The sequence below is a fragment of the Malaclemys terrapin genome, chromosome 6 (genome assembly GCF_027887155.1).
Source record: "Malaclemys terrapin pileata isolate rMalTer1 chromosome 6, rMalTer1.hap1, whole genome shotgun sequence".
NCBI lineage: Eukaryota > Metazoa > Chordata > Testudines > Emydidae > Malaclemys > Malaclemys terrapin.
The window spans coordinates 97,169,012-97,193,943 of record NC_071510.1 but is presented as its reverse complement, the minus strand read 5'-3'; the positions used below and the strand labels follow the sequence as shown (position 1 = coordinate 97,193,943).

The window sequence follows — 24,932 nt, the reverse complement described above, 5'->3', positions numbered from 1 at the left end:
TCTGGTTTTCTATATTGAAATTAACATATCATATTATGGAGCAGTCTGTAGTTTAATATAAAATTAATACTTGCAAAAGGTACCTGAATGACAGTACTAGAAGTCATCTGTAAGGTATAGACAGTACGGCTATAATGTTATAATACTATATAGAAATCATCTCTACTAAATAGAATTTAGACAAAGAAGCCATTTATACAATTCTCTATACAGTACACCTCTACCCCCATATAAGGCGACCCAATATAACACAAATTCGGATATAACATGCTAAAGCAGTGCTCCAGGGGGGTGGGGCTGCACACTCTGATGGATCAAAGCAAGTTCGATATAACACGGTTTTACCTATAACGCAGTAAGATTTTTTGGCTCCCGAGGACAGCGTTATATCGAGGTAGACGTTTATATTCAAAGAGCAGTCACAATAATGCAAACTTTCCCCCACTGCTCTGTTAATGGATATCAGTTGTGTAGTGGAGAACCACTTCCAAGAGTATGAGTAGAGCTCAGGATATATGCCCATTTAGGGCCAGATTTTCAAGTACTCAGCACTTTTGGTGCTGAGCTCTTCCCAAAATCTGGCCCCAATGGAAGATGCTGAGCTCTTTTGGGAAAGCTAGTTATTAATCCTTAGTTTTTCTTCTTTGGCCTGGTCTATACTGAAAGTTAGGTCAACCCAGCTATCTCTCTCAGGGGTGTGAAAAATCCATACCCCTGAGTGATGTAGTTAAGCTAACCTAACCCCTCGTGTAGACAGCGCTAGATCAATGGAAAACTTCTTTTGTCAACCTTGCTATTGCCTCTTGGGGAGGTAGATTACCTACGCTGATGAAAGAACTCCTCCCACTGTGCAACTATAGCGTTTCAAGTGTAGACAAGCTCACCAAACTTGCCATTTTTATTATCACTATGCACTCAGTTGAGACTATAAACTCATTTTATTATCAGGAACCAATGTCAGCAAAAGACTTCCACTCATTACTAGTTGGAGTTAAAATGAGAGAACTAGAGATTGAAGGCTTTCTATTCCAACTGCTAATACTTTGTATTTCCCAGATTCTACAGCATGCCTTATATTAACAGTTACAAGTTGTGATTTGTAACTCAACTGCAAAAAGGAGAATCTCACTGTTTATAAAATATCTATCCAGTGTTGCACAACCATCCCTCCAATAGATATCACAGGCCAATGTTCATGTAACTACGTCATTTAGTTTTAAAGTAATACAAAAGAACATGAAACACAAGAAGAGAAAAGGAAATAAATGAAATATTCCTCTTACAGTTTCACAGTTTACACTCAAGGATAGAAACATCAAAAAAGAGTAGAAAGGATCAGCTGCAACACTAGCGCAGATTTCAAAGCCTTCAAAACAAGCATCTTGTAGTAGTTCTGATATAACAGCACCTGTTATCATTCCATATGGTTAATGGGTTATTGCTAACTAACTTTAAGACTAAAACTAGTTTTTTGTGTAGCATCATTCATAATAACAACACTAGAAATGTCTTACAAAAAATGTAAATAACCAATACTGGTTTCTAGTACATCTGACAGAAAATGTGTTTAAGGGGACAGAGCAGCTGCTAAAAAATAAGCATCTAAAACCAAGAGTTCCTATTAAACACTAACCCCAATTTAGATCAACTACTGTCATTGTATATCGTGTTACCCATTAAAAAAGATGCATGACATACTGCTGTAGCTCCATAGCAGAACAATTGTGTTTATTCATTTTCCTAAATGAACATCTTCCTTGAATATCAGCTGCTGCTCCTATAATTAGAATATCTAGACGGCAGAGCAAATGTTGTTTATTGAATAGGCAAAATAAAGACATTTTAGAAATGTTAGGTCTGAAAGTATTGTTAATATGTATTAGTTATATGGCACACTGAGTATCAATTTAGCTGTTTAAAATTAAATTTGCATTCTCAGTGCAGGTTAACAACTAACTCATTTCTTGGGTATACACAATGTCCTTTTTATGTGATATCACCTTCCATGGATTTATTTCCTAATTTACCAAAATATGGATATGGATGAAAACAAAATATGTATGTATGTATGTATTTACACATTATTCACCTAGGCTGAATTCAAAATTACCAACGCACAGGTCAGTCTCTGTATCTCATTACTAATCCTCAATACCATTCACTTCCTGAGAAGGGGTTCTTTTTTTACATAAAAAATCATTTTTATAAAGGCAACAGTGTATATCTAATTGTCAGCTTTTTAAAAAAAATGCTAACAACTCAAAATGTATCAGACTTGAAGGATCACATTGATCACAATTTGGGATTGGTGTTGGACTAGACTGTTACTCCTGTGTGAAGTTGAGGCCTCACCTCTGCAAAGTCCCTCCCTGCATATTATGAGATTTTAAAAAGTACACTATTGACCTAATAATCTATAATGGCGCTTTGGAATAGATTACAATCAGGTTGTTTTTTAAAACTATGTACTCCTCCATCTCCACAAGCTTTATCCTCACAGATCTCCAAAGTACACAAATGACCCATCAGAGATAAAGTGAGACAGGAGATAACTAGGGCATTGATAGCGGAAGTCTTGGACTGAGTCTAAGTGACTACAACATATAGGGTGACATTCTGGTTCTATAAAAGTATTTTTTACCCATATATTTTACCAACAGATTTTTTTTTTAAAGATCATGTGATGTGGTTGCATGAGAGGGAATACAAGGCTTTTCCTACCTCCAAAGTCTGGTTCAACAGTGGTCAATAACTTGGTGTTAATCCTAGTAAGTTGAGTTTTTCATGCTGTGAAGAATTTTCATGTTACTTTGCAAATAATGTTGTCTACTACTGTGAACACAGAAGAGTATCTCAAGGAGTCAAACACTGGCTGTCCTCTGCTTGTGTTCCAGCTAATGGTACTCCCTGAAGCTCTGGACATGTTGGTAGGATACAGATTGTGAGTTAGACCCATGCCCCCAAAGGTCTTCAAAAGACAGGAACAAGTACTAGTACTGGTGGAGACTTTTCCTAAGGGAGTGAGAGGACTGTAGGGTGCCAGTGTGACCTCTACTAAGAAGCCAATTCTTGATATTGACAATTCTGCTAAATATCAACCAGCACTCAAGCTCTCACTTTTGGGAAAGGCCATTGAAAAAGTTGTATTGAGGCAGCTCTGGCAGTTTCTTAAACTCAGTGAGTTGCTTGACTCAGAACAATCAGGTTAGAATTGTATATGGATGAGAAACTGCACCATTTTCATTATAGTTTGGGAGGTTAATATAGTAAGATCTCATTCCATAGGTAAGTTAGTGATAGAAAGGTAACAGAGGTATCATTTGATTTGTAAAAATCTGCAGTCATGATTTCAATGGTGTCACCCTCTCTGGTATTGGCTCACTCAAAAGTTGGGAAATGCAAGAATTAAGGTTGCCTGTGCAACCTTAATTTGGCTCTCTCGCATGTATACATTATGATACAGTCTTTAATTACATGATCATATACTACTACTATTATTTTGCACTATTCAGTACACATGATAGACATTGCTCAAGGAATGAATCAGGACTGTGTAGTACAGGAGGTTGTTGTCTGTAGAACCCCACACCTCATTTGTTGAAAAATCTGGAAGCTGTTTAGTGAATGAGGCAGGAGACTACAGGGGGAAGAAAGGATGGTCTTGTGGTAAGACAGGTGAATACCACCCTAGAAAACTGGATTCTGTCCTTGCCTTTCCTACAGATTTCCTATTTCATGTTGGACAAGTCACCTAAACCACAGGTGACTATTAACTGTTTTTCGTATTTTCTGGGTACCCAACTTGAGACACCTGGCATCTGATTTACAGAGTTGCTGAGCAGTCACAATTGCAACTGAAGTCAATGAGAGCTATGCTCAAAACAAGTAAAGTGTTATAAATGTAAGTTGAAAACTCAGGCCATAGGGTCCTTAAATTGAGCACCCAAAATTAATGGACACTTTTGGCATTAATGTCTCTGTGCCTCAGTTCCCATCTCTAAAATGGGAATAATACCACTTTACTTCACAGGAATGTTGTGAAGATAAACTCATTAATATTTGCTAAGCACTGAGATACTAGAACATAGAAAGCCCATGAGGAAATTAATAAGTCAGTATTCAGAGCAGTGTTTGAACAGTGTTGAATGATGTGCAGTAAAAAAGGATAAAATGGAATATTGAATAGCTGTATATTCAGTGAATACCATCCATCCCACACACTTAATGAGTCAGGATCCTATGGAAACATAGTATTTGATCACATAATTAAGACTATCATGTGTATGCACAAGGAGACTGAATTAAGGCGGAATTAACCTTAAGTCTGGCATTTCTGGGGGGGAGAGATAGCTCAGTGTTTTGAGCATTGGCCTGCTAAACCCAGGGTTGTGAGTTCAATCCTTGAAGGGGCCATTTAGGGATCTGGGACAAAAATCTGTATGGGGATTGGTCCTGCTTTGAGCAGGGGGTTGGACTAGATGACCTCCTCAGGCCCCTTCCAGCCCTGATATTTTATGATTTCCTAATTTTTGAGTATTGATTTTGTAACCTTACCACTTTTAATGTAGCTTTGCGTATGCAATGTTAAATGTTTCAGGTGACAAAGGAGTCTGGATTTTTGTAGCTCAAGAAAATAATTTAAAAGCCATGTTTCCACATAAAAACAAACAAAAGGGTTGTTCCTTTATCCTGGACTTTAATAATTTGCCTTACATCAGCTTTTGAACTATTGCAATTATGACACATCTCTTCGTGCTGCAACAGTCACATTGTTTGAAATGCTAAGTGAAACATGTCAGGATTTCTGAACTCTGTTGGACCTGAACTTTGGTTATAATATAGAAACTTGCACACTGACTTGCCACTGAAATCACTAGAGAACCTGCTTTTACACAGGTAAAGCTTCTGAATTCCTTCTGTGGCATTTTGACAGCTATGCTATTATGGTGTTCTTTTCAAACAAAAGAATGGCATTACTTCTCTTGTAGGAAGTATTGTGGAGTAGGGTTTCCTTTCCCTTTTCAAAGCTTTGAAAGTAATTAGTGGTTAGTCTTTCATTCCTCATAGGTAATGAATATATTTGCATTTGGAATATGTCTATAACTGATATACATTTTAATTTTCAACAAGATAAAACAAAAAACAATGCCATCCTGTAGCAAATCATTCTGAACATTCAAATGGCTTAATTGTACCAAATGAGTGACTGCTTTCCAGGGTAAGTTACAGAGCAGAAATGAGGGGAAACAATGCATTTCACCCTGTGTTTGCACAAATTATTACTTCACACCTTAGTCAAATTTAATCAGCATGTGTTGAAATTTTCTACATAAAAGTGAGGAGAAAGATACAAACTAAGCCATTATCTCACTTTTGTAGCTTTAAACATTCAGTCATTTATTGTAATGCCTAGTAAACACCATTGAAAAACCTTGACACAAATGTCTATTGTGGCTCAAGGTGGGGGAACTTCAGACCTGGAATTTCAAATCCATCCAAACTTCTTAAACATGTGGCTTCCTTAAGGGCTGAATTAAAGGGCACTGCATTTCTGGAATCTAGTCATTCATTGTACTAAATGATCATTAAATCACCAGAAGAAACTGTTTGCTGGTCTGCAATGCTAGTACTTTCGGGATTTTAAAAGTGAAAAGCTAGAGATGAGCCCTACCAACATTAACACTATAGAATGCTTTCTATAGTGTCACAAGGCATGCCTGTCCTGTAGCACCCTTTGCTGGCCAAGTGGTAAGACAACTCCCACCTTTTCATGCTCTCTGTATGTGTATATATATCTCCTCAATATATGTTCCATTCTATGCATCCGAAGAAGTGGGCTGTAGCCCACGAAAGCTTATGCTCAAATAAATTTGTTAGTCTCTAAGGTGCCACAAGTACTCTTGTTCTTTATCCTTAAACAGCCAGCTAACTCATGACATATGGATTGAAAGTAGTTTTGTGCATGGTCTCCAGGCAAAGACACCTCTTCCCACCGCCCCCTCCTAAGAATACCAAGATAGCTATGGTAGGAGGGAAGGGCTCAGTATCTCAGGGGATAATTTTGCCAGTGGGGAGATGAGATGTTTAAAGAAAATCATTCCAAACTCCTTAAGGCAGAGCCAGGGCGGTCACTTAAGATATGTCTGCACTGTGAAAAAAGAAAGTGTGTTAGTGAGTCTCAGAGCCTGGATCAACTGATGTGGGTTCATGGAGCTCATGCTACAGGGCTAAAAATAACAGTGTAGATGTTCCCACTTGCGCTGGAGCGTGGGCTCTGAGACCTGGCAATGGGTTGGGTGTCAGAGCCCAGAGCATCTACACTCCTATTCTTAGCCCAATTGGTCGAGTTCTGAGACTCGCTGCTGTGTTGTTGTTTTTTTCCAGTGAAGACATACCCTTAGAGAGCTGGGAAGAGGGAAAGGAGAGAGTCAATATGATAGCCAAGAAATACTGTGGTCCAGTGAGCTGGAGAAAATCTCAAATTTGGTGCAAAGTAAGATCCAAATATAATGTGAAGCCCATAACAGAAAGATTACCATCCTCCCATGGGTGTAGTCTGAGGTGATAGGGGGATGTTGCCCCCCCCCCAAAAAAAACAACAACAAAAACTGTAAGCTTCGGGCTGGCACAGAATTTGCCCCCTCAGCTGTGGCCTTGTTGGGCCTGACTGGAGCTGCCCTCCAATATAGAAGTCAAACTATGCCTAAGCATCCTCCCCTCTTAGTCAACAGTCAGAACAGCCACTTGCCCTTCATTAGCCAGGGTTCTTTGAGATGGTGGTGGTGGTATGGATCTCCTGCAGGTATGCATGGACCACACGAATGCAAGATCAGAGTCTTTTGATTAGCAGAGTCCACTGTGACCCCACATGTGCCCTGTCTCTCCTCATTCTCCTTTGTTAAGGGCAGAGAGGCTGTGACTTTTCCTCAGTTCTTTCACAATCTGAAGCCTGTGTTAGCCAAGGACTTGGAAAGCAGGGATGTAAGGCACGTTGTGGGATCCCTCTGACTACACCATCTCCAAGAACCACAACTATTATAAGTATCAAAGGGGTAGCCATGTTAGTCTGGATCTCTAAAAGCAGCAAAGAGTACTGTGGCTAGACTAACAGATGTATTGGAGCATGAGCTTTTGTGGGCTGCATCCGAAGAAGTGGGTATTCACCCACGAAAGCTCATGCTCCAATACGTCTGTTAGTCTATAAGGTGCCACAGGACTCTTTGCAACTATTATAAGGTAAGTAACCATTCTTTCTTCTTTGAGTATGAGTCAGTAAGGACTGTAGGTGACTGGCAAGTAGTACCCCTTCAAGATGATGGGCAGGAGTATCAGCCAAAAGGAGATTAACACTGCTCTCACAAACTAGGTTTCTGATCCACACCCAAGTCCAGTGCATAGCATTTGATGAAGATCAGCAGGTTAACTCAATATCACTGCTTTGCAGACTTTGGTAACAGGCACACTTCTGAAGTAGGAGGAAGATGTCACTTGAGCTCTGGTGTAATGAGTCTTGATGTTCACAAGGAGAGGTACACCAGCCAACTGCTAACACGGAGTTATCCACTTAGATAGCCTTTGTGAGAAGATGGCCTGACCTTTTGAATAGTCACCTACAGCCAGAAATAAATAAGGAGACAGTCTGAATGGTTTACTTTGGTCAATGTAATAAAGCAAAGCTCTGGAAACAGATGATGTGTGCAACTTCTTGTTTCCTGGTGCAGAGTGGGACATTGAGAGGAAGACAGATAAATTAATTGATATTGGTGAAATTCTGGGACTACCTTGAGAATGAACTTGTGGTGAGGTTTCATCACCATTTTGTCCCTATGAAATATCATATAGGGAGGTTCAGCCATAAGCACATGAAGCTCACTAACTCTCCTGGCCAGGTGATGACCACTAGAAAGAGAATTTTCAGAGAGAAATGATGTAAGGATCATTCTGAAAGAGGTTCACAGGGAGGCTCCATGAGCCTCTGAAGAATGATATTGAGGTACCAGGCAGGAGTAGGTTCTGAGACTAGTGGGTAAGTACATAGTACTTACAAGGGGGAGGGATAGCTCAGTGGTTTGAGCATTGGCCTACTAAACCCAGGTTGTGAGTTCAATCCTTGAGGGGGCCACTTAGGGATCTGGGGCAAAATCAGTACTTGGTCCTGCTAGTGAAGGCAGGGGGCTGGACGCGATGACCTTTCAGGGTCCCTTCCAGTTCTAGGAGTTAGGATATTTACATTTATTTCATTTATAGTAGGCCTTCAAGTAGGGTGACCAGATCACCAAAGACAAATATCGGGACGCGGGGGAGGGTGATGGGGGGGGCGTGGCGGGGGGGGGGGGCAAAAAAAAAAAAAACCCTTCCTCCGCAAGCGCTGGAGGGAGGCCCGGGAGACTCAGGTGAAGCGCGGGGCCGGGGTGAGTAACTTTCCGGCCTGGTCCCTTGCAGGCAGGACTCAGTTGGGTGGTAGGGCGAGGAGGGGGGCGGCCCGCGGGGCCAGGCGGTGGCTGTTCTCACCCCCGGGCAGCGGGACTTGGGAGCAGCCGCTGCTGCAGCTCCCACTGCCGCGGGGGAGGAAGCGGCCATGGCGCTCCGCGGCTGCGGCTCTGGCGCCCCCGAACCCCCCGAGCCGGGGCCTGCTGCGGGGACCCAGAAGCGCGCACGCTGCGCCCAGCCCAGCCCCTGGCCAGGTGCGTCTGGGCTGCTGCCCAGCTGGTGCTATCCCGCGGCGGCCCCGGAGTGGGGGCAGCAGGCCCCAGCCCCCCCGTCCCGCAGGGGAACGAACGGGGCTGGGCTGCCGATGCCTCCGCCCCGGGGCCGCCGCGGGATAGCACCAGCTGGGCAGCAGCCCAGACGCGACTGGCCAGGGGCTGGGCCCAGCGTACGCGCTGCTGGGTCCCTGCAGCAGGCCCCAGCTCGGGGGGTTCGGAGGCGCCGCAGCCGCGGAGCGCCATGGCCGCTTCCTCCCCCGCGGCAGTGGGAGCTGCAGCAGTGGCTGCTCCCGAGTCCCGCTGCCCGGGGGTGAGAACAGCCGCCGCCTGGCACCGCGGGCCGCCCCCCTCCTCGCCCAACCACCCGACTGAGTCCTGCCTGCTCGGGGCCAGGCCGGACTCTTACTCACCCCGGCCCCGCGCTTCCCCTGAGTCTCCCAGGCCTCCCTCCAGCGCTTGGGGAGGGAGGAGGAAGGGTGAGCCTGGGGAAGAGGCGGGGATTCGGGGAGGGAGCCAATCGGGGGAGGAGGGGGCGGAGTCGGGGCGGGGGGGGGTGCGAGCACTTCCGGGCTCTAGGCTCAGGGGCATTTCCTTGTTTGTCCAGTGTCCCGACCGCATGTCGGTCGGGACGCGGGACAAACAAGGAAATGTCGGGACGGTCCCGATAAAATCGGGACGTCTGGTCACCCTACCTTCAAGACATATTACACTGTCAGGTATTCAACCAGCTGTCAGGTGCAGTGACTTTATGGCCAGATACTCCATCAGGTCTAGTGTCGAGAAATCAGATATGGGCAGTCTAGGAATCGAACAGGCAACTGAATGGACATCTATAGCAAACCAGTAAGCCAAAACTGCTATAGCCAATAAGGAGATACAAGATTGATTGTGGCTCTGTCTTGCTTGATTTTGGATATCACCCTGAGGATCAGAGGAATGTGAAGAATGGCAAATAGAAGGCCTGGATTCCACTCGAGAAGAAAGGTGTCCGATAACTATCCCATCTGGAACAAAAGTTCTGACACTTGGCACTGTTGGTGGCTGTGAACAGGACTCTCCCAATGATGGATTATTGGCTGTATAGTGGAACTCCACAGCGACCACTTGTGATTTGTAATGGATTGTCTGTTCAGGAAATCTGCCAGCTTCTTGCTAACTCCAGGGAGGTGAAGAGCCACTGGGATTATCTTGTGTTGGAGGCACCATGCCAAGAACTTGTCAACTTCCAGAAGAGGGGTGATGAGAAGGCACCTCCTTGCTTGTTTATGTAGTCCTTCGCGGGTAGGCTGTCTGTTTAGATCAGCATGGTGGAAATTCACAGAACAGGTACAAATGTCATACAAGCAAGTCTAATGGCTCTGAGTGGCTGAGTCAAACACATCCATAGCCACTTGTAATGCCATTTTCACAACCACCTGACCGTCTGTCATTATACTGTTCACTTCCTTGCTATTCTCCTGTGGAATCTTGACCAAGATTCTTTCCCAGCTGAGGTAGATATATTTTGTGAATGGGGCCTGCTAGTTTGCAACTTGGAGCTGCAGTGATGTGGAGGAGCATGCCTTGTGCCTCAAGAGGCCCAGTTTATGAGGGTCATTTTCCTTCAGCGTGCCCTTGGTAGGCATGGACATCTCTTGCACTACAGATACCATCAAAGACTCTTGATTTGGATGGGAAAATAAATTTTGAAAGCCCTTGGAGTGATCTGGTACATCTTTTCCACTTGTTTAGTTATGGATGGAAGAATGGATGGAACTTCAACTTTGCCAGCTCAAATATGCCCTCATTGATCAAAAGTGTGATCTTGGCCAAAGTCAATATATCACAGAGCTTGTGGGACTTTTCCTGGATCATCCTGATTTCAATGTCTGGGGTCTCTCCAATCCAGTACAGGATGCCCTAGAACACCTTGAAATCATCAATCACTGGTCTCAGCGTAGCTGGTGTCACTGCAATCTGTCATCTGGCAATAACTCTTTTGGAGGGTCAGTGGTTGCTGCTATCCCTCTATTGTTGCCTCAAGCTTCTTCTGGAAGCCAGTGTCCAGCTCCAGTATGGGAAGCCTCTTCCTTGATGTGTGGGAAGGGGATTTGCTCCAAGATAAGTGATGAATGTCCCCAATAAGGCCAATATGGCCAAGAACATGTAGTAAAGATACTGGACAGGTTGAGGATGGCTGTCCTAGTGCCTCTCATGTCTTGATGCCTCACTTCAGGTAGAGCCAATAAATGGAGGGCTTCTAGTAGTCTCCCTAGGTCAGTTTCCAAAGGTAGGGGAGAGGGATCTTTACTTGATGTCATCAAAATGCATAGGTCAGTGAGGGAAATGAAGAGTACACTTTCTCAAATGCTGTCACCTTAGAGTGTCATGGTCCCAGAGTCTGGAAACGGTCTCAATTAAAAGGTTTACTTGGGAGTGGACGTTAACTCCTCCTTTAGGATGTAGCTCAAGCCCTTGCTGGATTCAGCCATTGGTACCAATGTCAATGCCTGGGTCGGTATTGGGTCACTCCCTCCCTGTTTGGTGCCAATGATATGCTTTGTGTCTCCATTCTTAAAAGTGGTGGAGTACGTGGAGGCTCGATCTTTGGAGGAATAGTGTTTGCGGTCCCTATTATGGATGACTCCATATAGTGTTTGGAGCTATGTTTATGCTCCATCTGTCTCTGCTTCTAGGTATTGCTGTTTGGTTTTGGGGCACAGATGCCAGGTGTGTCATTACTGGGGCCAGAACTGAGGCGGTCCGTGCCAAAGCTGCTGTTTGTCTGTGTGGTGGGGTAGCTTCCCTGCACAGGGAGAAGAAGGGGTTAAAAGCAGCACAAGGAAGGCCACGCAGAACCCACTAATTAGGAAAGGATTTATTCAGCCCACCAATAGAGGGAAAGCTTGCTGGAACAGCCAATCAGGGCCGGCGAGGGCATATATAAAGGGCTGCTCAGCAGAGCAGGAAGGAGTCTCTCCCTGGAAGGCAAAGGAAGAGGATTGGCTGCCGGAAGAAGTGCCATAGATAGAGCAGTGCTGGGCAGGGGCAGCAGAGTGTGGGGATGAGCTGCTGGCTGACCACTGCCAGGCTGGGGCCTTACTACAAGGGCTGAGAGGGTGCTAGGGCTATGAGGAAAGTAGCCCAGGGAAAACAGGCAACAGGTTGGAGGAGAGCAGTAGGTGACTGCCGGCTATAGGGTCCCGGGGAGGGGGGGGGACCCAGAGTAGCGGTGGGCCTGGGTCCCCCATCCTTGCACCCCATTTGCCAATGAGGAGAGTGGCCAGTATCCAGACTGAAGTTTGACCCTGAGGAGAGGGGCTGGACCTTGGACTCTAGTAGGCCACTGAGGCAAGTGGCAGGACTAAAGATGGCCGGTCCCCAGAAGAGGACGCCATGGTCTGGGGAGTGATGTGGGTCCTGGAGGTGGAGGCGAGAGTGAGATGGGTGAGACACCATTAGAAGTGGGCACTCCAGTGAAATGAGGGCTAATTCTCAGGATGGCCAGCAGGAGGGGCCACGGAGGTGAGTCCCACCCCATTACAGTCTGGTTGAAGGCATCAGTGTGGGCATTGCTGGTGTTCTTTTTGCCTTCTTCTTGCCAGATCCTGGAGTAGGGTGTTTGCTTGTAAGAGCACTGGCTGATGATGACTTCTTCAGTTCCAATCTGGTGGTTACTGCTTGGTCAGGGTAAGCAAGCACCCTGAGGCACATGACCTGCATATGTCGCTACAGTGAGATCCACACTGACATACTCAAAAACTCTTTTAAACCAATCTTTTGCCACCTCATAAAAGCAAACAGAATGTTGGAAATCATTAAGAAAGGGATGGATAATAAGACAGAAAATATCATATTGCCTCTAAATAAATCCATGGTACACCCACATCTTGAATACGGTATGCAGATGTGGTCACCCCATCTCAAAAAAATATATTGGAATTGGAAAAGGTTCAGAAAAGGGCAACAAAAATTATTAGGGGTATGGAAACGCTGCCGTATGAGGAGAGATTAATAAGACTGGGACTTTTCAGTTTGGAAAAGAGACAACTCAGGAGGGATATGATAGAGGTCTATAAAATCATGACTGGTGTGGAGAAAGTAAATAAGGAAGTGTTATTTACTCCTTCTCAGAACACAAATTTAGGGGGTCACCAAATGAAATTAATAGGCAGCAAGTTTAAAACAAACAAAAGGATGTATTTTTTCACACAACGCACAGTCAGTCTGTGGAACTCTTTGCCAGAGGATGTTGTGGCCAAAACTATAACAGGATTCAAAAAAGAACTGGCTAAGTTCATGGAGGATAGGTCCATCAATGGCTATTAGCCAGGATGGACAGGAATGGTGTCCCTAGCCTCAGTTTGCCAGAAGCTGGGAATGGGTGACAAGGGATGGATCACTTGATCATTACCTGTTCTGTTCATTCCCTTTGAGGCACCTGGCATTGGCCACTGTCAGAAGACAGTATACTGGGCTAGATGGATCTTTGGTCTGACCCAGGATGGCCATTCTTATCTTCTCATTGTTCACTTCTCTAAATCATTAATACATTGATCAATAAGAGTTTTAGTACAGAGCCTTAGAACGACCCCTTTGTTAACATTTTGCCATGGTGAAAGTTGAATGTTTACTCCTATTCTTTGTGTTCTACATCTTTGCAAGTTTCTAATCCATGACAAGACTTTCTCTATAACTTACAGATCTTGTAAGTGACTTTGTCAAAGGTCTTTTGAAAGTCCAAATAATTTATTATTATTTAACTAATCCAGTTCACCTTTAGTCACTTTCTTTTTTTATATGCCCAAAGAATTCTAGAAGATCAGAAGCAGCGTGATTTTTCTTTGCAGAAGTTGTGCTGGTTTGATAGGGCACTAGTTTGGGTGTCAGGCGAAATGTATTTATTCTTGAATCTACCTTTAACTTGCTTTGTGACCTTGGTTAAGCTGCTTCACATTTCTCTTCCTGAGTTCACCCATCTGTAAAAATGGGGATTATCATTCTCTCCTGTAGAAAAAAACTTGCAGATCAAAGTATAACAATACTATATAAGAGCTATGTATTTCTATTATTATACCACATTCATCTAGGTGTTTCACAATTCCCTAATTATTGTTTCAACCAGTTTTCCTGGTCTGCAATTCCCAGTAGAACATTTTTTTTTTTAATGCACTCTGGTATACTACCTAGCTGATAAGCTGATATTAATTAGATTGCTGTTGTTAGAAGCTTGGCCTCTTCATTCTTAAATGCTTTCAGAACATCCAAATCTTGACAAGTAGTTACTTTGCCCAGCAACTTCTCTTTTGACACTTCATTCTCTCACATAACCTTCCCTTTATTCCTTGAAAAAGGTAGAGCTTGGATAAGGGTCTTCTGTGAGAAATCTGATGCAGAGAACTCATATAGGGCAGGAGGCTACAAGGTACTGAGCACTCTAGGCTTGATCCCACAAAATAATTAGAAATATGTTTAACTTTAAGCTCCCATTAATAGGACTTCTCACTTACTTATTATTAAGCATCAGGTTAAGAGTTTAACCAGAGCAAGTAAAAGTGCCCAGCACCTTGCATGAGCTTAATGTACTTATTCTTTTTAATCTCCCAATCCAGTGTCCATTAGTGTCATTGGACAGCCTCCCATTGTCTTCAGGTCCTAATTGATTCCTTAATTGCCCAGTAATCCAGCAGGTCCATAGATCCTTTTACAGGTTTCCTCATTCTAATATATTTAAAGAATTTCTTATTATTTGTTTTCATGTCCTTGGCTATTTGCTCTTCAAATTGCCTTTTAGACTACCAAAGTTTGTATGCCTTTCTGTTGGTCTCTCTAGAGCCAATAAATTACATATGGATTCACAATTCAATGCCACTGCAAGCAAGGTAAATATGGAACCTGGGATATTCTATATACTAAGTATGCAGAGGTTGCTTGTAAAAACTGGAGGTAATTCTGATGTTTAATAAGCCCATGCAAGAGTGCACTTTCATGCAATTTTGAGCTCTTCAATTATAAAAAGCAATCTGGAGAAAATATAAAAGACAACTATAATTTTAAAGGAACATAGACAAGTTCAAAAAGGAGGGTTTTTTCATGCACTTTTTTTTTTTCATTATCAAGTACTTTCTGGTTCTGTAAAAGAGTGGGAACTTAATATAAAAAAGGCTGGTCTCATAATTTTTTTCTGGTCCTACCAGAAAGTGGAAGAACTAGAAGTCTCAAGAGAAATCATAAATTATAACATTTTTCACTTTTATAAACTTAATAAAACAACTTCTAAGCACTTTACAAATATTAATCCTAAGAACTAAGGCTCACAGAACCCTCTTAACGTAGATATCCATTGCAGTAACCAGCAGCCATAGTCATGCATTGCAGGACTGTGCAGAGGGTAACTATAGCTATGATTATGACTTTGGTGGTCTTATGGTTTGAGGAAAGAGCAGCTCCTGTACTCCCTGACCCATCTGGTAGAAATTATTTAGCTGTATTTAGAAAAGGATTACTCCTTTCACATTAGTTTCAGAATTTTAACAAGTGGCGGTTTCCAAAATTCCCCTCCAGCGCATTGGTGTTTCCTGTCTGCAAGAGAACCAAGCTCAAGTTATCCCTCTAAACTGGCCCTCTCCATAGAGTGTTGCTTATTGCAGGGGGACTTTCTGAATAAACTGAATGGTATTAAGGTATGGTACAGATATTAAATATACAGTACAGGACCACAACTTTTGCTAATCAGGTGAGCTAACATAAACATGTGATGATATCTACTTATGTATTTGAGATTTGAATTGGGGCTTTAAAATCTATCTCAGCTACAGTGTAAAAACACAGGTATGTTTCCTTTCCTGCTGCCATCTGCTGTTATCACACACTGTATAACAATACCAGAACTTATGCCAGTTCCATCTCCCACAGATATAGAAATTTAACTCTTATGACAGCTTTTTAGGAGACCTATTCTTCCTTTCATCTGGTGAATAATCTCTTTCAGTGTTTGGTTTCCAGCTCTGCACAGCAGTGAAACACCTATTCCAAAATACAGACATGCAGAACAACTTGCCTCCACATTCCAATAAAAACTTGTTGGGTGCCTAGACAACAAAAGTTATATTTTGTTTTAAATAAAATATACAAGTTTTTAGGTCAATAAGATCCTGCTGCTAAATACATGATTTGCCTTTATTCTTCCTTTTTACAGAAAGAACAAGAGTTGTATACATTAAATTAGCTTTGCAAGGTACAGTTTAGAAAAACAGCAGTAGAACAAACAAATCAATGCTATTAAAAGAATGGAACTTAAAAGCTAGCTAGTCATTTCAGGTAAAACGTCAATATTAAAAGAAAGACTGTTAAAAAAAAAAAAAAAAAAAACCCTCTCCAAAACAGGGATGCATTTCCAAAGGGATCTCAATTGTGTCTACACTTGTAAACAGTTTATTCTGGGCCATTTTTCAGCTTTGTCACTTATATGTGCAAATGATGATTCTACCCATGTAAATACTAACATTTGCACACAAATAATTCTCAAAACTGAGAGTGTGAGTGATTTCTGCATGTGCAAACTGGGGGCCATATTTATAAATTTGGCCTTTTCCTCATTTATCCCTCTTGGTGACATGAGAAAGTCATCCCCATGCCACAAAATTCAATCCCTTGCCTCATAATACTTAATAATAATACACCTCTACCCTGATATAACGCGACCAGATATAACACGAAATCAGATATAACGCAGTAAAACAGTGTTCCGGGGGGCGGGGCTGCGCACTCCGGTGGATCAAAGCAAGTTCGATATAACGCGGTTTCACCTATAACGTGGTAAGATTTTTTGGCTCCTGAGGACAGCGTTATATCAGGGCAGAAGTGTAATATGGACATGTTTAGCTTTGATAAAAAAAGACTGAGTGACAATAAACAGATAACAGTTTTTAAGTATATTGGGGCTATTATGAAGAGGACAGTGACCAATGCTTTTCCATATCCACTGAAGGTAGGACAAGTCTAAAGTCTAATTAATCTGAAGCAAAGGAGATTTAGGTTAGATAACAGGAAAACCTTTCTAGCTATAAAGGCAATTAAGCTCTGGAATAGACTTACAAGGAAAGTTGTGGAATCCCATCACTGGAGGTTTTTAAGAAGAGATTGGACAAGCACTTGTCAGGGATGGTCTGGGTTTACTTATTCCTGCCTCAGCACAGAGGGCTGGATTTGATGACCTCCCAAGGTTCCTTTCAACCCTAGATTTCTATGAAATACCTAGCTCTTATATAGAGCTTTTTATCAGTAGCTCTCAAAGTGCTTTACAAAGGAGGTCACTATCATTATGTCCAAAGGGGATTCAGCAATCGTCTTTCCAAGAAGCAACAATGGGAAATTGCTTTCCATTCTGAAGATTGTCCACAAGTGATCACAAAGATCCCTTCTAATCTCACATAGATCCTACTGATTAGGAGGCTTCGTAAGGCTCAGATCAGGTATTACTAGCAGTCAGGCAGCATTCCGTATAAAAGGATCAGTATGAACAATGCAAATGATAGGCCTATCTCTCACACCTAACTTCTGCCATATATTACACCCTAAAAGAAAAATAAATGGAGGGTGGTAAGGGAAGATGGGGGGAAGAAGAAATAAAGCAGCAGAACCTTTCACCACAACAAACTGAAGAAAAGTAAGGAACCACTTCCCTCCCTTCAAGGATACATATGAAATGCAGTTTATTTTTTTCAGTTTACAGGAAGAAAAAGATACAGTCATCTCATTTCCCTTTATTGTATCAACATAATTATAAAATGATGCTGCTTATTGCAGTATTTGCCATTCTGCAATTAGAGAGAGAGCTTTTAAATTAGTGAGCCAGCCAGTTACTTGGCTACGTCACCTGTACATGTTTCATTATACAAAGAGTAGATTATAGCAATAGGAATTACTTTGGATAAACTATGTAACAATTTACAATGACATTTTTTATGAGCTCTCTTTCTCATCACTGGATTAGCTGCAGAAACATCGCTGGAAGACTGATTAACACTGCACTGCCCTCTGTGGATTATATAGTACAATACACCACAGAACAAATCTTTTCTCCTTACTTACTCTGATTTGCACTGTTGATATTGACAACTCTTATGTTCTGAAACCATGGTCTTCATTTACCAAATGTAAATGTTCAGAATTTGACATTTTCATCCTATATTATTTTCAGCCAATATTATATTTCTTTCATGCACCTGGAGTTTTATTAATTGGCAGAAAAACTCTTTTGATGCATGGCTCAATTAATCTTACCTATATTATAGACAGAAAGAGTAGTGGAAGTTTAGTTAAGGTTTAAAAAAGCTTCTATCATAACTTCCTGTTTTCACTGGTTCTTAACATCTTAAGAAATTCCTCCTTTTGGCCTGAAATTTTTGTTTGTTTGTTTTTTAAAATGACGAAACAGTTTATTAAAATGAAAAATATATATACTTTTCCACATTACTATGAAAATGTCCCCTTGTTCTTCTGTTATTAGAGAGGGAGAACTGAAGTTCCTATGTCCCTCCTTTACACCTCCATTTTATGTACTTTTATCATGCCTCCTATTATTCATCTCCTTTCCAAGGTAAACAATCACAATCTTTTTAATCTCTCTTCATATGAAAGTTTTTCCATGCCGTTAATCATTTTCATTGCCTTTCTCTGAATTCTCTCTCGTTCAGCATTACTGCCACCCACTTCTACTTCCCCTACCAATTCTTCCCTGTTCAACATCTTTATTAATGATCTGGATGATGGGATGGATTGCACCCTTAGCAAGTTCGCAGATGACACTAAGCTGGGGGGAGAGGTAGATATGCTGGAGGGTAGGGATAGGGTCCAGAGTGACCTAGACAAATTGGAGGATTGGGCCAAAAGAAATCTGATGAGGTTCAACAAGGACAAGTGCAGAGTCCTGCACTTAGGAAGGAAGAATCCCATACACCACTACAGGCTGGGGACCGACTGGCTGAGCGGCAGTTCTGCAGAAAAGGACCTGGGGATTACAGTGGATGAGAAGCTGGATATGAGTCAGCAGTGTGCCTTTGTTGCCAAGATGGCTAACAGCATATTGGGCTGCATTAGTAGGAGCATTGCCAATAGATAGAGGGATGTGATTATTCCCCCTCTATTTGGCACTAGTGAGGCCACATCTGAAGTATTGCATCCAGTTTTGGGCCCCCCACTTCAGAAAGGATGTGGACAAATTGGAGAGACAAATTGGCAACAAAAGTGATCAGAGGGCTGGGGCACATGACTTACGAGGAGAGGCTGAGGGAACTGGGCTTGTTTAGTCTGCAGAAGAGAAGAGTGAGGGGGGATTTGATAGCAGCCTTCAACTACCTGAAATGGGGGTTCCAAAAAGGATGGAGCTCGGCTGTTCAGTGGTGGCAGATGACAGAACAAGGAGCAATGGTCTCAAGTTTCAGTGGGGGAGGTCTAGGTTGGATATTAGGAGGGTAGTGAAGCACTGGAATGTGTTACCTAGAGAGGTGGTGGAATCTCCATCCTTAGAGGTTTTTAAGACCCGGCTTGACAAAGCCCTGTCTGGGATGATTTAGTTGGTGTTGGTCCTGCTTTGAGCAGGGGGTTGGACTAGATGACCTCCTGAGGTCACTTCCAACTCTAATCTTCTATGATTCTATGATGATACTATGTTGAGCAAAACTGGCCCAAGGACCAACCCCTGGGGCACTCCACTTGATACCAACTGCCAACTAGCCATCGAACCATTGATTGCTATCTGCTGAGCCCGACGATCTAGCCAGCTTTCTAGCCACCTTATAGTCCATTCATCCAATCCATACTTCCTTAACTTGCTGGCAAGAATACTGTGGGAGACTGTATCAAAAGCTTTTCTAAAGTTAAGGTATCCCTCTACTCCTCTATGTGCTGGCCACCCTGGCTGGACTAAACCTCCTATGGCGTACCATAATCTCCATTCTTGCTGAGCATTATGGGAATCCCTAGGTGTGGCATATCATGGTAGTTGTAGTCAGGGTGGGGAACTTGGCTTATAGAGGACGGGGGCACAAGGTAACGAAACTACAATTCCCATGAGGCACCATGGCTCCATTTCTGAAACAAAATTTTCAGCAAAAAGCATGCTTTCGGGGGGGGGGGGGAGGAAGGGGGATGAATAGCTTAGTCCAAATCTAATTTTTCATTGAAAAATGTTTTGCCAGAAGATTTCAACCAGCCAAAGTATCATTATCTTTTTCTTTTAGATAAAGAAACTGAGGCACAAAGAGGTGAAATGACTTTCTCTGGGTGAAAGAGCCAGAAATAGATTCTAGGTTTTCTGAGTCCTCCCAATTCAGTGCCCTATTCCCTCAATCACACAGTCTCCTGTGTATCAATTCTATTCCAAACTTTCAGAGTGAAAAACAAAGCTTCCTTTCCGTGATTAATTGTGATGCTAGTACAATGGAGAGAACTCAGTGACATCTGCTGTTCATCTGGGTAGCCAGCAGGTGCAAATGAATATTTCATGAACACTAGCTGTAATCTTCTATCTCCTTTCACAAATACCAGACAAATAAAACAATCTCCCTGTAACAGCAGAACTCTTCAGAAATACACTATAGGGGTACTTTAAAACTATTTGCAATCCTTACCCAATCAGGTAATAGCATTATTCATTTTCATTACCTTGTTTTTACCCGATTTGTTACACTTCAGGCAGGTACATAGGCATGGTACATTTTCTTTCAGCTTAATGAAGAATACAGAAAGTACTTACCTAGAAAGAAAAATAGTAAAAAAAAAAGATTATTAAAATATGAAAAACGTATTTCTGTTTTATACAGTATTGGAAACACACACGACTCTTTTCGGAAGATATAAGGTGATAACAGGGCAGATTTTTTTTATCAAGTTATGAGACCTGCTTTTTTTATATCATTGTGGTAATTGATAAGTGAATTCAGCACTTGTATCACCTTTTTTATTATTAAAATTATATACAAATTTCATCAAGATTCTTCTTCCTTATATAAATACTTCATTAACAGGTCATCATAAATACCAGATATTAAACATTTCAACTAAATTTGTTAGTTTCATATGTCATATGATACTGTTTCTTTTTCCTGATTGGATGATTAGTGTTACTAACCAATACATTTAGGATATTAACTATTGCACTGAAGTATACTATTTGAAATAAACTATTGGCAAATATTCAAACGGTTGATCTGAAAGTTAGATTTTTCTGAGTATTTATGCAAGTAAAGCTTGAGTGTACCAATCTTCACAGAAAGCAAAAAAAGAATTGCAGAGGTAGTTATATCTCTATTAGTTTAAACTTGTGTGTGTGTGTGTGTGAGTGAGAGAGAGTGTGTGTGTGTGTGTAAAATTCTGTCTACTACTTGCTCAGCAGTAATAAACATACATAGACCATATTTAACACAGGTACTATAAACATTATACCTCCTCTAAAACGCATCCACTATTTAACAGCACACACCACCATTGTAGAGTAAAAACCTCTCTAGCAGTGCCTCTGAGTTTCAAATATAGGCATGGCATTTCCAACAACATCGACTTGAAAATGCCATTTGTGGATAGGTTGAATTCTCAGTTCAGAAATGAGTCTGAAGAATCCCATCAGAATTACAAGGCAGAATAAAAGGATATATTAAATGGCTGCTGGCCCACAGTAGCAGCCATTGTAACAAGAACCAATTCTCTCCCCTCCATCTAGCTGGCCTATCTTTAAGCAGCTCTCCCACATCACAAAGATTGTCATTCTTTATTTTCTTCCTAGCCAATGTTCTCCACCTGTTTTCTACTAGTATCTGGATTCATACTCTATCTGTTGATACCACAGCCAGACACCTGCTCATGGGATTCATAACACCAGTAATCCAATTGCTACCAAAATTTTAGTGGAAAATGTTAATAAATTCTACCACACACTGTAAATTGAACCGGACAGCAAAAACAAATAAACAAACAAAAACCCATACCAAAAAGCAACCCACCCCACCCCCATGGCCCTGACGAACTTTAAAAGGTGAGGAGCAGAAGATTCAGTCCTCCAGCCACACCTGTTTCTACAATTGTTTCATTCCGGGTGAACGTGTATTCTGTATTACTGTGAAATCCCCATACTTGTCCCTTCAAGGAGCAATAAAGACTTGTATGTTTTGCAACCATGCATGTAACAATATTTTTACAAATACTACATAATGCTCTTCAATGCTCACTTTTTAATAAAGTATTATACTTCACTTTCTTTGTATGAGAGCTTCTTAATCATTTTATGTTAATGATTTCAAAATGGAAAGTTCATTAAATATAACACAAATTTTGATAGAGAGCTTTTTACTAGATATAATTCAGACACTACAATTCTTAATTTAGTCCCCTGTATTAGCAGCACTTTTAGAAAAAATGGGGAATGTATTAGTCACAGTTTTCTGCACATCTAGACACAGACTAAAGAGGTACTTAATGGTGGCTGAAGACTCAAATATTAAAGATTTCAGCAAACGAAGGATATTTATAATTGGGAAAAGCTGATTACCCAACACTTTCACACTTTAAATTTGTAGATTGAATTATATTTCCACTCTTTTTCAAAAGAGATTTTTAAGACACCTTTTTCACTTTCAGGGATGTTATTCTGTAGTCCTTACAGATGACAGGAATAAGGAGATTAAAGGAAAATATCTATGATGAAGGTACAGAATGAAATATTCAGGAATAAGACTAGCAGTTAGCAACAAGGCTAACCAATGTTTTGAAGTCTTATTTTTCAAGCTTTCCCTTTGTTTTAAGGCATTATACCTACAGTACAAATACAGCTTTAATTGGTGCAGAGTGCAGCCAGCTCTGCAAAGCAGTGTAAAAAGCTTTAAAACCTTCCCCAAAGCCCAAGGATCATAATGAGACACACATCCCTGTACACTATCCCAAAATAGCATTATGTGCCTCCTCTTCCCCTCAGCTACTCCAGCAATAAAGAAGCTGCAAAAGCAGCTTTTAGAAAAGGGATCCTCCCAGGGCATAAAAGCCAGAGGATTTTATACTGACAACTACCTCTACGCAAAATAATCCCCAATTATCTCTCTGTCCTAAGAAACCATTGCCTGTTTGATATGAAACATTGCTAGCACATGCTTGTCTTTTAACCAGCCAAGTCTTCAAAGAATATCAACGTCTGATAAATACTGTATATAGTACAGCCCCACTTGTAAGACCTTTGGGATCTGGACTGTTTGTACAGTTTCCAGTACTAGGGTTTTCAACCCTAGGAGGATCACAAACAGGTGTCAGGAGTCACAATCACCCTATGCTTCCCATATTGCTAAACAGGAGTGCTGGTCTTGCAAGATGGGCATCCTAGCATCCAAAAGTTTGAGAGCCCTTCTCCTAGCACAATGGGGCCTCAACCTCTAAATTTTACTGCAATATATATGTTAGTAATATTTATACAATTTAACAGCAAGAAAAAAATGGTTAGAAAAGCATAGTAAATGCATTATTTCTTTCTTCTCCTTTCCTTGATTTGCCCCCATCCTATCATTCCAGTTCTAGGATTACCACATCATCATCTCACCTCCACAGCAGGCCTCAATGTTGCCTTCTACACGCAACTCTAATGGCTCCCCAACTACATCTTCTTGATATTCATGTGCTTGAGGGAAGAGGGACAGCTGCATAAAGTATGCAAATGTAGTCCACACACCTCCTGGGTGTGCTGTTCTGTCCCATCTAGTGGCACCAAGACCACTTAGAGAGAGAGATAAAATGAGTCTCCTCCACAGCTTTAGCTAATAGCCAGCTGGCTTTTAGCTCATGTGGTAGAAGCTTATGCACTAAGCACCAGAGGTCCCAGGTTTGATCCCACCTACTGACAACTAGGGTCTGTTGGCATTACAAGTGGGGGCTCAACCGGGATTTCAACTGGAAAGTCTTGGAAGCTCAGGACATACTTCCTCTGATATTTTAAGTATGTAACCCACATACCTCCTGGGTGTGGTGTTCTGTCCTATCTAGTGACACCGAGACCACTTAGAGAGAGAGATAAAATGAGTCTCGCTAACAGCCAGTTGGCTTTTAGCTCATGTGGTAGAGGCTCATGCACTAAGCGCCAGAGATCCCAGATTTGATCCCACCCGCCAATGACTGGGGTCTGTAAGCGTTACACAAATATCAGTATCCCCAAACCAAGAACTGTATCTGCACACACTACAGACTAGACATGTTTCTAGTTAGAATTATTTTCTGTGTTGAAACAAACTCCCATTTCATGTTGTAAAACAGTTTTACAACTCTGGAAATGAAGGAAGCATTCTAATTAGCTGTCATAGCTGCCAAAGTGTCAGTCATAACCATTAAACATGCATGGATCCTCTTTTGCCTTATTTTACAACCTCCATTTAAAAATAGCAAGTTTGGAAATAATTGTGACAGTTTTAAAAACCACTACATGCACTTCAGATCGCTGCTTGGTCTATGCACCCTGGGGTCTGGATTACGTGATTTACATACAGGCCCACGCTGGGGATGGTACAGAGCCTAGCGCAGCCTTCTCTAGATGCAGAAAACAGTCCCAGTAGCCAACCTCCCACACCATCAAAAAACAGCCATTGGCCACAACCACCACCATCAAAAAGGGTCCTAGTGCCAACTATAGCTAGTTATTTTATCATTTTTCTTATCTTACCCTAACATAGTGCGACAGTCTGGAATATGGGGGTGTGAATTACGCAATGCTCTAAGGTGTCCCAAGTGGCAATCCCCACCCCTCCAGCACATTAATCGGCAAGACATTTAAAAAAAAAATGGCAACCCTAGCAAAGCCACACCATCCTATGGAAGGGACTGTGTTTTAGGAGGCATTCTCTTTCCTAGACAGGTAGCAAGAGTGCATATGATCCCAAGCTTTTATGATAGTGCAGTGTGCATCTATCTATTCTATCAGCTCTGCGGGCTGTTTGGAGGGCAAATAGAGCCCCATCCTCTTAAAGGAGGGTTTACTATCTCAGGAGTGCTAGGCAGGATTAGGAATTGTGGTTGTCTCTAGTCCTTATAGGGAGGATGTAAAGAAGAAGTAAAGAACCCTGTGCTCTCCTATGCATCTACATAAAGCATACTAAATTTTACATACAAATGTCTTAATTGATATCTAAAATAATTTTAAGAAAAAGTTATTGATTCTGGTAATATTGCATCCCTTAGGTTTAGGACCCCTACACATTTATAATGTGAGAACCCCATCAC

General features: G+C 41.8%; 1 protein-coding gene across 8 annotated transcripts in view; it reads right to left on the bottom strand.

The window, feature by feature from the left end:
* Nucleotides 1–24,932, bottom strand: part of PDE4D (phosphodiesterase 4D) — a 1,107,352-nt gene that overhangs the window by 358,895 nt on the left and 723,525 nt on the right. Inside the window, exon 1 of one of the 8 annotated variants that reach the window (XM_054031508.1) lies at nt 20,352–20,375. The exons of the other annotated variants lie outside the window; for them this stretch is intronic. The gene's annotated coding sequence lies outside the window, so the exon portion shown is untranslated. Of the gene's footprint in view, nt 1–20,351; nt 20,376–24,932 lie in introns of those variants that run through there. 8 annotated transcript variants of the gene reach the window in all.